Source organism: Manis javanica, chromosome 4, assembly GCF_040802235.1.
Source record: "Manis javanica isolate MJ-LG chromosome 4, MJ_LKY, whole genome shotgun sequence".
In the NCBI taxonomy this organism is placed as follows: domain Eukaryota; kingdom Metazoa; phylum Chordata; class Mammalia; order Pholidota; family Manidae; genus Manis; species Manis javanica.
Window position 1 is genome coordinate 136,642,174 of NC_133159.1, and position 10,025 is coordinate 136,652,198.

The 10,025-nt window shown below is 40.8% G+C and overlaps 1 long non-coding RNA gene across 4 annotated transcripts in view; it reads left to right on the forward strand.

The window, feature by feature from the left end:
• LOC140849066 (uncharacterized) overlaps positions 1–9,300 on the forward strand; it is a 59,918-nt gene extending 50,618 nt beyond the window's left edge. The window contains exons 1-3 of one of the 4 annotated variants that reach the window (XR_012130558.1): positions 1–4,808; positions 5,332–5,662; positions 6,981–9,300. The exon at positions 1–4,808 is cut by the window's left edge and continues 50,618 nt beyond it. This is a non-coding gene — a long non-coding RNA (uncharacterized lncRNA). Of the gene's footprint in view, positions 4,809–5,331 lie in introns of all 4 variants that reach the window. The other 3 variants (XR_012130557.1, XR_012130555.1, XR_012130556.1) reach the window with 3 other exon arrangements.
• Positions 9,301–10,025: the final 725 nt, after the last annotated feature.

The window sequence follows — 10,025 nt, forward strand, 5'->3', positions numbered from 1 at the left end:
AGATGGCTGTACTTATGCTAACTTTTGATTCTTCAGATCCTACATTATCATAATCTCCCACCAGAGGGACATTTGTTATGATTGTTGAACCTACATTGACACATCAAATCACCCAGAGTCCTTGGACTTCACTCTTGGTGTTGTACATTCTATGGGCTTGGACAAATGCATAACGATGTGGATCCGTCATTGTAATCATACAGAGTAATTTCAGGGCCTTAAAAATCCTCTGTGCTTCATCAATTCATTCCCTCTCCCCCTACAACCAATGCCTCGCAATCACTGATCTTTTTACTGTCTCTATAGTTTTACCTCTTCTAGAATGTCATATAGTTGGAATCATATAGTACGTAGCATCTTTAGTGTGGCCTCTTTTACTTACTAATGTGCTTCTATGTCTTCAAGGTTTGATAGCTCATTTCTCTTTAGCACCAGTAATACTCCATTAGATGGATTTACCACCATTTATTTTTCCATTCACCCACCACCTTGGTTGCTTCCAAGTTTTGGCAATTATGAATAAACATCCTGCTATAAACATCCCTGTGCAGATTTTTATGTGGACATAAGTTTTCTACAACTTTGGGTTAATACCAGGCCCTAGGATTGCTGGATTATCTGATAAGAATGTTTAGTTTTGTACGATTGCTGGATTATCTGATAAGAATGTTTAGTTTTGTAAGAAACTTGCAAACTCTCCTTCCAAGTGGCTGTACCATCTTGCAAGGAATGCAACAACAGCTCTACAAAGTGTTTAAAAGTCTGTCTTTCTTTTAGAGATGAGGAAATTGAAATTCTAGGGCATAACTAGCCAAAGGACATACAGGTGTGAGGGGGCGGGGATGGGGCTGAAGGCTGGGACTTCATTATGAAGCCTTCTGTCCTTCAGAGTAAAAGAGGCAACATCGACCTCAAAGACTCCTTGGATTATTTTCCCTCACTCTAATGAATACTGACGTGTGTTTTAGTCAATTCACAGAGAACAAGAGGTCAAACTGGTTGTTTTGAGGTCATGTAAATGAGCAACCGTTTCACTGAATACTTTTTTCTGTTAGTTTTTTTCAGTTGACAGTCATGACACTGTGTAATCTCCATTTTTACACACTAAAGAAATTAATTCAATGGTGCCTCCAGGGGATGGATGCCCTTGAGGTTAAATAATGTCAGTAGAACCTTTCCTTGATCATGCTCATATTTGAGGATCTTCTTTGTCTGGGTCACAGGGGTGTCTCACTAGGAACTCCTGTGAAAGTTTCAGAGGCAACTTGTTTATCTGTTAGGAAATTTTGAAAATTAGGAGACTTTCAAAGAATCTTAGAGTCTTTGAGTTTAAATGGCATTTAATCCAATTTCATATCTCATCATCTTTTAAAACAGCCATAAAAGCAGAGTATGAGTCATGTCTGAATATTTCCAGCAATGGCAAGAGACAACAGGGTTTGGGGGTCTCAGCTTCCTGTGAAGAAGTCTAGTCCATTGCTGGGACCCTGAATACTAGAAAGTCCTTCCTAATATGGAGGGAAAATATGCATGTCTGTAACCTCACTCACTGAATCACAAATTCGGTATGTTAAGGAAAAGGAATCTAACATTTGTGAGCACTTACTTTTTGTTAATACAGTTTGTGATTTATAGACACAACTCTGTAAATTGTGAGATAGTTATCTCTCTCTTCTTTGAGATAGTTATCATCATTCCCATTTTACAGATGGAGAAATTGAGGCCATGCCAACTTGACCAACCTTTCACTCTTACTATAAAGGATATAATGAATATTTGAGTATCAGCTCTCCAGCATCTGAACTCGCATCCTTTCAATTGCCTCACTTTCCGGGAGCTTGCCAAAGCTCTCGGAAATACTGTAATCCAATAGTTCTCAACATTTCCTCCTCCCCTGTGCTATTCATATTGCTATAAAAAAAAAAAAGCTCTCTCTAGGGACATAATAAAGATCAGAGAAGAAATAAAATTGAGAAGAATAAAACAATAGCAAAAATCAATGAAACCAAGAGCTGGTTCTTTGAGAAAATAAACAAAATAGATAAGCCTCTAGCCAAACTTATTAAGAGAAAAAGAGAATCAACACAAATCAACAGAATCAGAAATGAGAACGGAAAAATCACGACAGACTCCACAGAAATACAAAGAATTATTAAAGACTACTATGAAAACCTATATGCCAACAAGCTGGAAAACCTAGAAGAAATGGACAACTTCCTAGAAAAATACAACCTTCCAAGACTGACCAAGGAAGAAACACAAAAGTTAAACAAACCAATTACGAGCAAAGAAATTGAAACAGTAATCAAAAAACTATCCAAGGACAAAACCACCGGGCCGGACGGATTTACCTCGGAATTTTATCAGACATGCAGAGAAGACATAATACCCATTCTCCTCCAAGTTTTCCAAAAATAGAAGAGGAGGGAATACTCCCAAACTCATTCTATGAAGCCAACATCACCCTAATACCAAAAGCAGGCAAAGACCACACCAAAAAAGAAAATTACAGACCAATATCCCTGATGAATGTAGATGCAAAAATACTCAACAAAATATTAGCAAACCGAATTCAAAAATATATCAAAAGGATCACACACCATGACCAAGTGGGATTCATCCCAGGGATGCAAGGATGGTACAACATTCGAAAATCCATCAACATCATCCACCACATCAACAAAAAGAAAGACAAAAACCACAGGATCATCTCCATAGATGCTGAAAAAGCATTTGACAAAATTCAACATCCATTCATGATAAAAACTCTCAGCAAAATGGGAATAGAGGGCAAGTACCTCAACATAATAAAGGCCATATATGATAAACCCACAGCCAACATTATACTGAACAGCGAGAAACTGAAAGCTTTTCCTCTGAGATGGGGAACAAGACAAGGATGCCCACTCTCCCCACTGTTATTTAACATAGTACTGGAGGTCCTAGACACGGCAATCAGACAAAACAAAATACAAGGAATCCAGATTGGTAAAAAAGAAGTTAAACTGTCACTATTTGCAGATGACATGATATTGTACATAAAAAACCGCAAAGACTCCACTCCAAAACTACTAGAACTGATATCGGAATACAGCAAAGTTGCAGGATACAAAATTAACACACAGAAATCTGTGGCTTTCCTATATACTAACAATGAACCAATAGAAAGAGAAATCAGGAAAACAATTCCATTCACAATTGCATCAAAAAGAATAAAATACCTAGGAATAAACCTAACAAAGGAAGTGAAAGATCTATACCCTGAAAACTACAAGTCACTCTTAAGAGAAATTAAAGGGGACACTAACAAATGAAAACTCATCCCATGCCCTTCGCTAGGAAGAATTAATATTGTCAAAATGGCCATCCTGCCTAAAACAATATACAGATTTGATGCAATCCCTATCAAATTACCAGCAACATTCTTCAACGAACTGGAACAAATAATTCAAAAATTCATATGGAAACACCGAAGACCCTGAATAGCCAAAACAATCCTGAGAAAGAAGAATAAAGTAGGGGGATCTCACTCCCCAACTTCAAGCTCTACTACAAAGCCATAGTAATCAAGACAATTTGGTACTGGCACAAGAACAGAGCCACAGACCAGTGGAACATATTAGAGACTCCAGAAATTTACCCAACATATATGGTCAATTAATATTTGACAAAGGAGCCATTGACATACAATGGCGAAATGACAGTCTCTTCAACAGATGGTCCTGGCAAAACTGGACAGCTACATGTAGGAGAATGAAACTGGACCATTGTCTAACCCCATACACAAAAGTAAATTCAAAATGGATCAAAGACCTGAATGTAAGTCATGAAACCATAAAACTCTTAGAGAAAAACATAGGCAAAAACCTCCTAGACATAAACATGAGTGACCTCTTCTTGAACATATCTCCCTGGGCAAGGAAAACAACAGCAAAAATGACAAGTGGGACTATATTAAGCTGAAAAGCTTCTGTGCAGCAAAAGACACCATCAATAGAACAAAAAGGTACCCTACAGTATGGGAGAATATATTTGTAAATGACAGATCTGATAAAGGCTTGACGTCCAAAAGATATAAAGAGCTCACACACCTCAACAAACAAAAAACAAATAATCCAATTAAAAAATGGGCAGAGGAACTGAACAGACAGTTCTCCAAAAAAGAAATACAGATGGCCAACAGACACATGAAAAGATGTTCCACATCGCTAATTATCAGAGAAATGCAAATTAAAGCCACAATGAGGTATCACCTCACACCAGTAAGGATGGCTGCCATCCAAAAGACAAACAACAACAAATGTTGGCAAGGCTGTGGAGAAAGGGGAACCCTCCTACACTGCTGGTGGGAATGTAAATTAGTTCAGCCATTGTGGAAAGCAGTATGGAGGTTCCTCAAAATGTTCAAAATAGACTTACCATTTGACCCAGGAATTCCACTCCTAGGAATTTACCCTAAGAACGCAGCACTCAAGTTTGAAAAAGACAGATGCACCCCTATGTTTATCGCAGCACTATTTACAATAGCCAAGAATTGGAAGCAACCTAAGTGTCCATCAGTAGATGAATGGATAAAGAAGATGTGGTACATATACACAATGGAATATTACTCAGCCATAAGAAGAAAACAAATCCTACCATTTGCAACAACATGGATGGAGCTAGAGGGTATTATGCTCAGTGAAATAAGCCAAGTGGAGAAAGAGAAATACCAAATGATTTCACTCATCTGTGGAGTATAAGAACAAAGGAAAAACTGAAGGAACAAAACAGCAGCAGAATCACAGAACCCAAGAATGGACTAACAGGTATCAAAGGGAAAGGGACTGGGGAGGGTGGGTGGGTAGGGAGGGATAAGGGGGGGGGAGAAGAAAGGGGGTATTATGATTAGCATGCATAATGGGGTGGGAGAAAGGGGAGGGCTGTACAACACAGAGAAGACAAGTAGTGATTCTACAACATTTTGCTATGCTGATGGACAGTGGCTAAAGGGGTTTATAGGGGGGACCTGGTATAGGGGAGAGCCTAGTAAACATAATATTCTTCATGTAATTGTAGATTAATGATAACAAAAAAAAAGGAAAGAAAAGGGGGATTACTCCCTGACAGGATAAAACTAACTGTAAATCAATGATTAAAGCATGCTTTAAATATCCTTAATTTTGATCATTTAAAGGGTGTCAGATGATCAGCTATGGAAGCACATTTTTCTGATAATATTCCTTTCTCTTAAAGAAAAAAAAGAAAAACAGCTCTCACTACATGTGCTTCTCCGTGACTGGAAAGGGGCAGGGAGAGTCACACCATGTTCCTCTTCTTTCCTTCCTGTAGGAAAGCAGCTATCAGAATCCCCAGGAGGCTTGCCCTCCCTGAAAATACTGACATCTCCCAAGTCCTCCTTCCATCCCATGTATATTTTCATTAAGAATCTCTGATAGTCTAAACTCTGTATTTTACATGTGAGAAATTGGCTACCCAACTGGGTAAATTGTAAATGGATTTTCGCTTCAGGTGAGTCTACAACTGGGGGGATGTTTGAGTATCTCAGCAGAGAAGCTAGACTCATTCAAGGTCATCTTCAAACTGACACCTCTTCAGGCAGAGAGAGACACACCTTGGGACTTCTTGCAGCTGGTACAGGGGTCCCAAGGCTGTGCTCGAGGTGAGTGACCACAGTTGGTGCAACTTCAGCACCATGTATCTACACAAAAGGGACCTGTATTGGTTGTGCCCGTGACTTGAGTGTACGGTCAACGTGGAAGAAGACAGTTTTCACCATTTTCAGATCAGCCCAAGCAAATCAGTGTCTGGATAAATCATGATAAATCTATTCACTGGGCTTTCATGACAAATTCAACGTCAGTTCCTATTTCAGGTTTTATCTCAGGAACTTATTTGACAATTACTCTCTGGCTCTTTCTTTGGATTCACATCCTTATTCAGGACATAGGGAAGAATCAGTGTTGGCTGATTCCTCATGGAAGGAAAAGGGAATTATTGCATCTCTTTTGTGTGATGGACCATTTCCAAGCATTATTGTGTTAAGCCCTCACAAGGACCCTCAGAGGTGAATGTTATCACCCTTGTATTATAAATGAGAAGATTGAGGCTAATAGAGTATTGCTGTTTGCTGAAGATGAAATGGATGCTGAGGCCCAGAACTAGGATTTGAATCTACACATTTGGATCTCCTTGATTAACACTAGACAAAATTCTCCAGAGCTTGAGAAATCCCTTGGATATAGGGTAGTACCTTTAAGGCTATAATCTAATTGCTAAAATAAAGATATATAATGATACATAGTATGTTCCTTTAATTCAACAGCACTTTAAGATAGGCAATTATATCATCCCCCATTTTACAGAAGAGGAAACTGAGCATAAAACACACCCACATTTTAGGTCCCACAACTAGTCAGTGGAGAAGCCAGGATTCACACCTAAGCAATCTGGCTCCATGCTCTTAACTGCTAAGCTATGTTTTAGCTGGGTTAGAACCCCCTGAACCTTTTTCCACCTCACTTTACCCTCTAGCAAAACAAATATTTTCTCTCTCTACACATGGTGCTCTGCTGGTCATATTTCTTTACCACAGGATGGCCTTCCCACATCCTTTGGATAACACAACTCTGCATAGCGACCACCTCCTTCAGGAGGCATTTGGAACGTGCCGTCCAACAGGCTCCGGTGCCAGCCTTCCGGCCCTCAGACCCACCTGTGCTTCAGGGCTGTCACAGGACTCATCCTGCGGCACTGGGCCCAGCCCCTTGGCTCCTTGGATGGCTGAGGCCATGAGTTACTCCTCCTCATGCCCCAGATCCTTGCATGGGACCTGGCACAGAGTAGGGACCCAATATATTTTAACCGAACACCACTGAGCAATACAATGGAATGTTGTAAGAATGCAATATTTCAATTGAATCAGTGAATTAAGTGACGTGTGACCAGAAATTGGGCTTCTCTTTCTTTCTATCCAGCAGGTAAGATTAATCCAAGTCTGATGTAGCCTGATCATTCAGCTCCCCCTCTGCCCCCGTGAATCTCCTCCTTTGGCCTTCCCAGCTGCCCTAAAGGTAGGTCTGGATGGAGCAGGACTATCCAGAATTCCTTGGCTCTTGGGTAATGAGGTGCTAGCAATATGCTCTGCTTTCCAGAAAGCCCTTATTTTGTTGGAGTCCTTTCATTCCTGAACTTTCCCCAAAGGAAGCCAAGTGGAGGCTGTAGGGCCAGAGTGACAGAGGAGGATGGAGAGAAGCTGGCAAGGGTGAGAATTCTCAAGCCTGGTCTTTTCTCTGCTTCAAGATTCTCTACTGCAGACCCTGGCACCCATGACTGCCCTGGTTGCCCCTGCCTCTGTGACTGACCACTCTGGAGAGTTCTGTCTCACTGACCCACCGATCTTTCCACCTCAGGCCTTGAAGCTGCCTCTCAGGTTTTGGGGGGAACTCTCAGATCCTAGTTGTTTGCTCTTTGCCCATTTCTCCAGCAGCCTGCCTTCATAACTCTTATTATTTCCTCTTATGTTTGCATACAGCTCTCTGGGTACAAAGTACTTCCACATACTATGTTTTTTTAATCCTCCTTGTAGTCCTGTGAACTAGTATATCATGCCCTAGATGGTGTATCTGCTAACAGAGGGAAGCTCCTGTTTGAACTCAGACCTCATTATTCCAGAAGCTATATCTTTCTATTATTCAACGTGGAGAGAAAATTCAAGAAGAGATCCCACATTCATCTCTTAGCTATTTGTGGACAATGGCAAATAAAACATTAACATTTACTACACTAAGTGAAGTGCTAGATGTCTCTGAATTTTTATAAGAATTTTCACTTTGCAACCCAGTTTTCAAGTTGTTGTTTCATCTGGTCCTGAAAACAAAGAAAAGAAAGCATCTGTCCCTTTTCTCTGCATGGCACCCATTTCGCACTGCCCTCCTCTTCTTCTGTCTCTCTTTTCATAAGAATATCTTGCTCTCCTTGCTAACGTGATTTGTTTAGGGATATAGAAATACAGTCTACACCGGACAAGTCTGTTTTCCCAGAAGCTTCTGCAGGAATTTTTGGAAAGACTTATTTCTCATTGGAAATAAACTATGGATGTGGGGTCTTTTCTTCACATGGAAAAACGCTACCTGAGAACTGAAGAGAACAACAGAATCTTACCTATTTTGACTGAAACCTAGGATCTGGCCTTGCCTGACTTTTGTATTTTTCTGGCCTTTTTAATGATATAAATTAATGAATCAACACATTCCTTTTTCCTTAATCTTGATTAAATTGGGATTTTTATCACCAATTCCCAAAGTACTTTAATTTCTACTTAAAAGAAATCAGAGAGGTTATATAAATCTGCAAGTATTTCATAGCTGACAGTGGTATACATGATGCTGCAAAAAATTCTTCTTTTAGAAGATAGTACCTCCTTCTGCTGAAGCACAGGTACCTCAGCAAGAAGATATATTCATGAAGGTCAACGCAGAGCACTGAACTGTGCACTTTGCCTGATGTATTATGTATAACCTTTCTTGACAGGTGACCTTGAAACTGAGTAATTCTCACCTGGCTCCACCAGGTGGTTTGGCCCAGACCCAACATTGGTCCCCTAGCCTGACCTTAGTCATATCTGTGCCTTGTATGATTGGTTCAAGGTCAGGCAGCTGTTCTGTCAGCTCTGCACACTCTTTCACAGCAAGGCTGATACTGTGTATATGTGGTCCTTCCTGCGTGTGCAAGGGCCCATTGCTCAGAGCCTCCCCTCAGGTCAGGCAGTCTGCTCCTGTTTCCCCTGCACCTCTGCCGTCTGTGGACATGACTCCCCAGGCCCTCATAGGCCAAGGGATGGGTGGTTTCACGGCTTCACAGGTATTTTGTTTCGGGGCAGGCTGTGGACTGACAAATACATCTGAAGCTGTGTCGGGAGCACCCACTTCCATATCAAGTCCAGGGCTATTCTTGCACAGGTTTCTAGAGAAAAACTGTTTGGAAAGTGGGTGTATAGGCTCAAATATTTTTTTAAATGAAGAAAAATATCAGACTTTCCTTCAGAGTCCTTGGTTTCTCTGACTTCTATAAGACATTATGTCCCTCCTGCTGCTATACCAGGTAGGAGCTAGCATTTAAAAATTGGCTCCAATATAGGCTTGGGGTTGATTAATGACTGTGCATTGAGTCCCCTAAACAGAACTTTATTGTTGTTAACAACCATTTGATCAATAAATATGAGAGATGCCCTCAAAAAAAATAATAATAAAAGAGTATGTACATGCATGTATGTAAAGATTAAAAAAATAAAATTGGCTCCAGACACCCTGACTGTTCTTACTGCTTTCATGTTGAGCCACTTGCCAAAACTTGCCCTACATCTTGGAACCTTTTCCTGATTTCCCTGGTATCTGACAGATGCCCATCACTGTGCTACTTGCCAGCTTTTTTAGTGTCCACTTCTCATGCTATGATGTAAGAATCTGAGTGCATCCTGATAAAATGCGCCACAGAATGACAAGCTAGAGCCCTCAGCTGTGGCCCTGTGGTTTGTCTTCGTACAGTTGCCAATATCTCATTTCCGTGGTTGCTGTTCCAGTGGTTGCTGCTGGCTTGGGTTTGAGGACAGTTCTGAGTTTTTTCCCTTGGTAGAAATTCGGGTTGTGCCTCTGGTCTTGGTGTTCACCCTACCCAGCCCTGCCATGCCCAGTCCATGGCAATCCCTGTTCCCTGTATTAGGCCAAGTTCCCCAGAATAGTGTTTATTTTGTTTACCATGATTTGGTTCTCAGTAAGAGCTTCCTAGTGGGGAAGAATTGCTGAATGTCTGCTTTAGGAATAGCCACGCATTGGTCCAGGGTTCTCCAAAGAAATAGGGATGTATGTATGTATGTATGTGTATGTATGTGTGTATGTGTGTGTATACATATATGAGAGAGATTATAAGGATTTGGGTCATATGATTATGGAGACTGGGAAGTCCCAAGATCTGCATTTGGCAAGGGGGACCCAGGAGAGCCAGCAGCATAGTTCCATTCTGAGGTC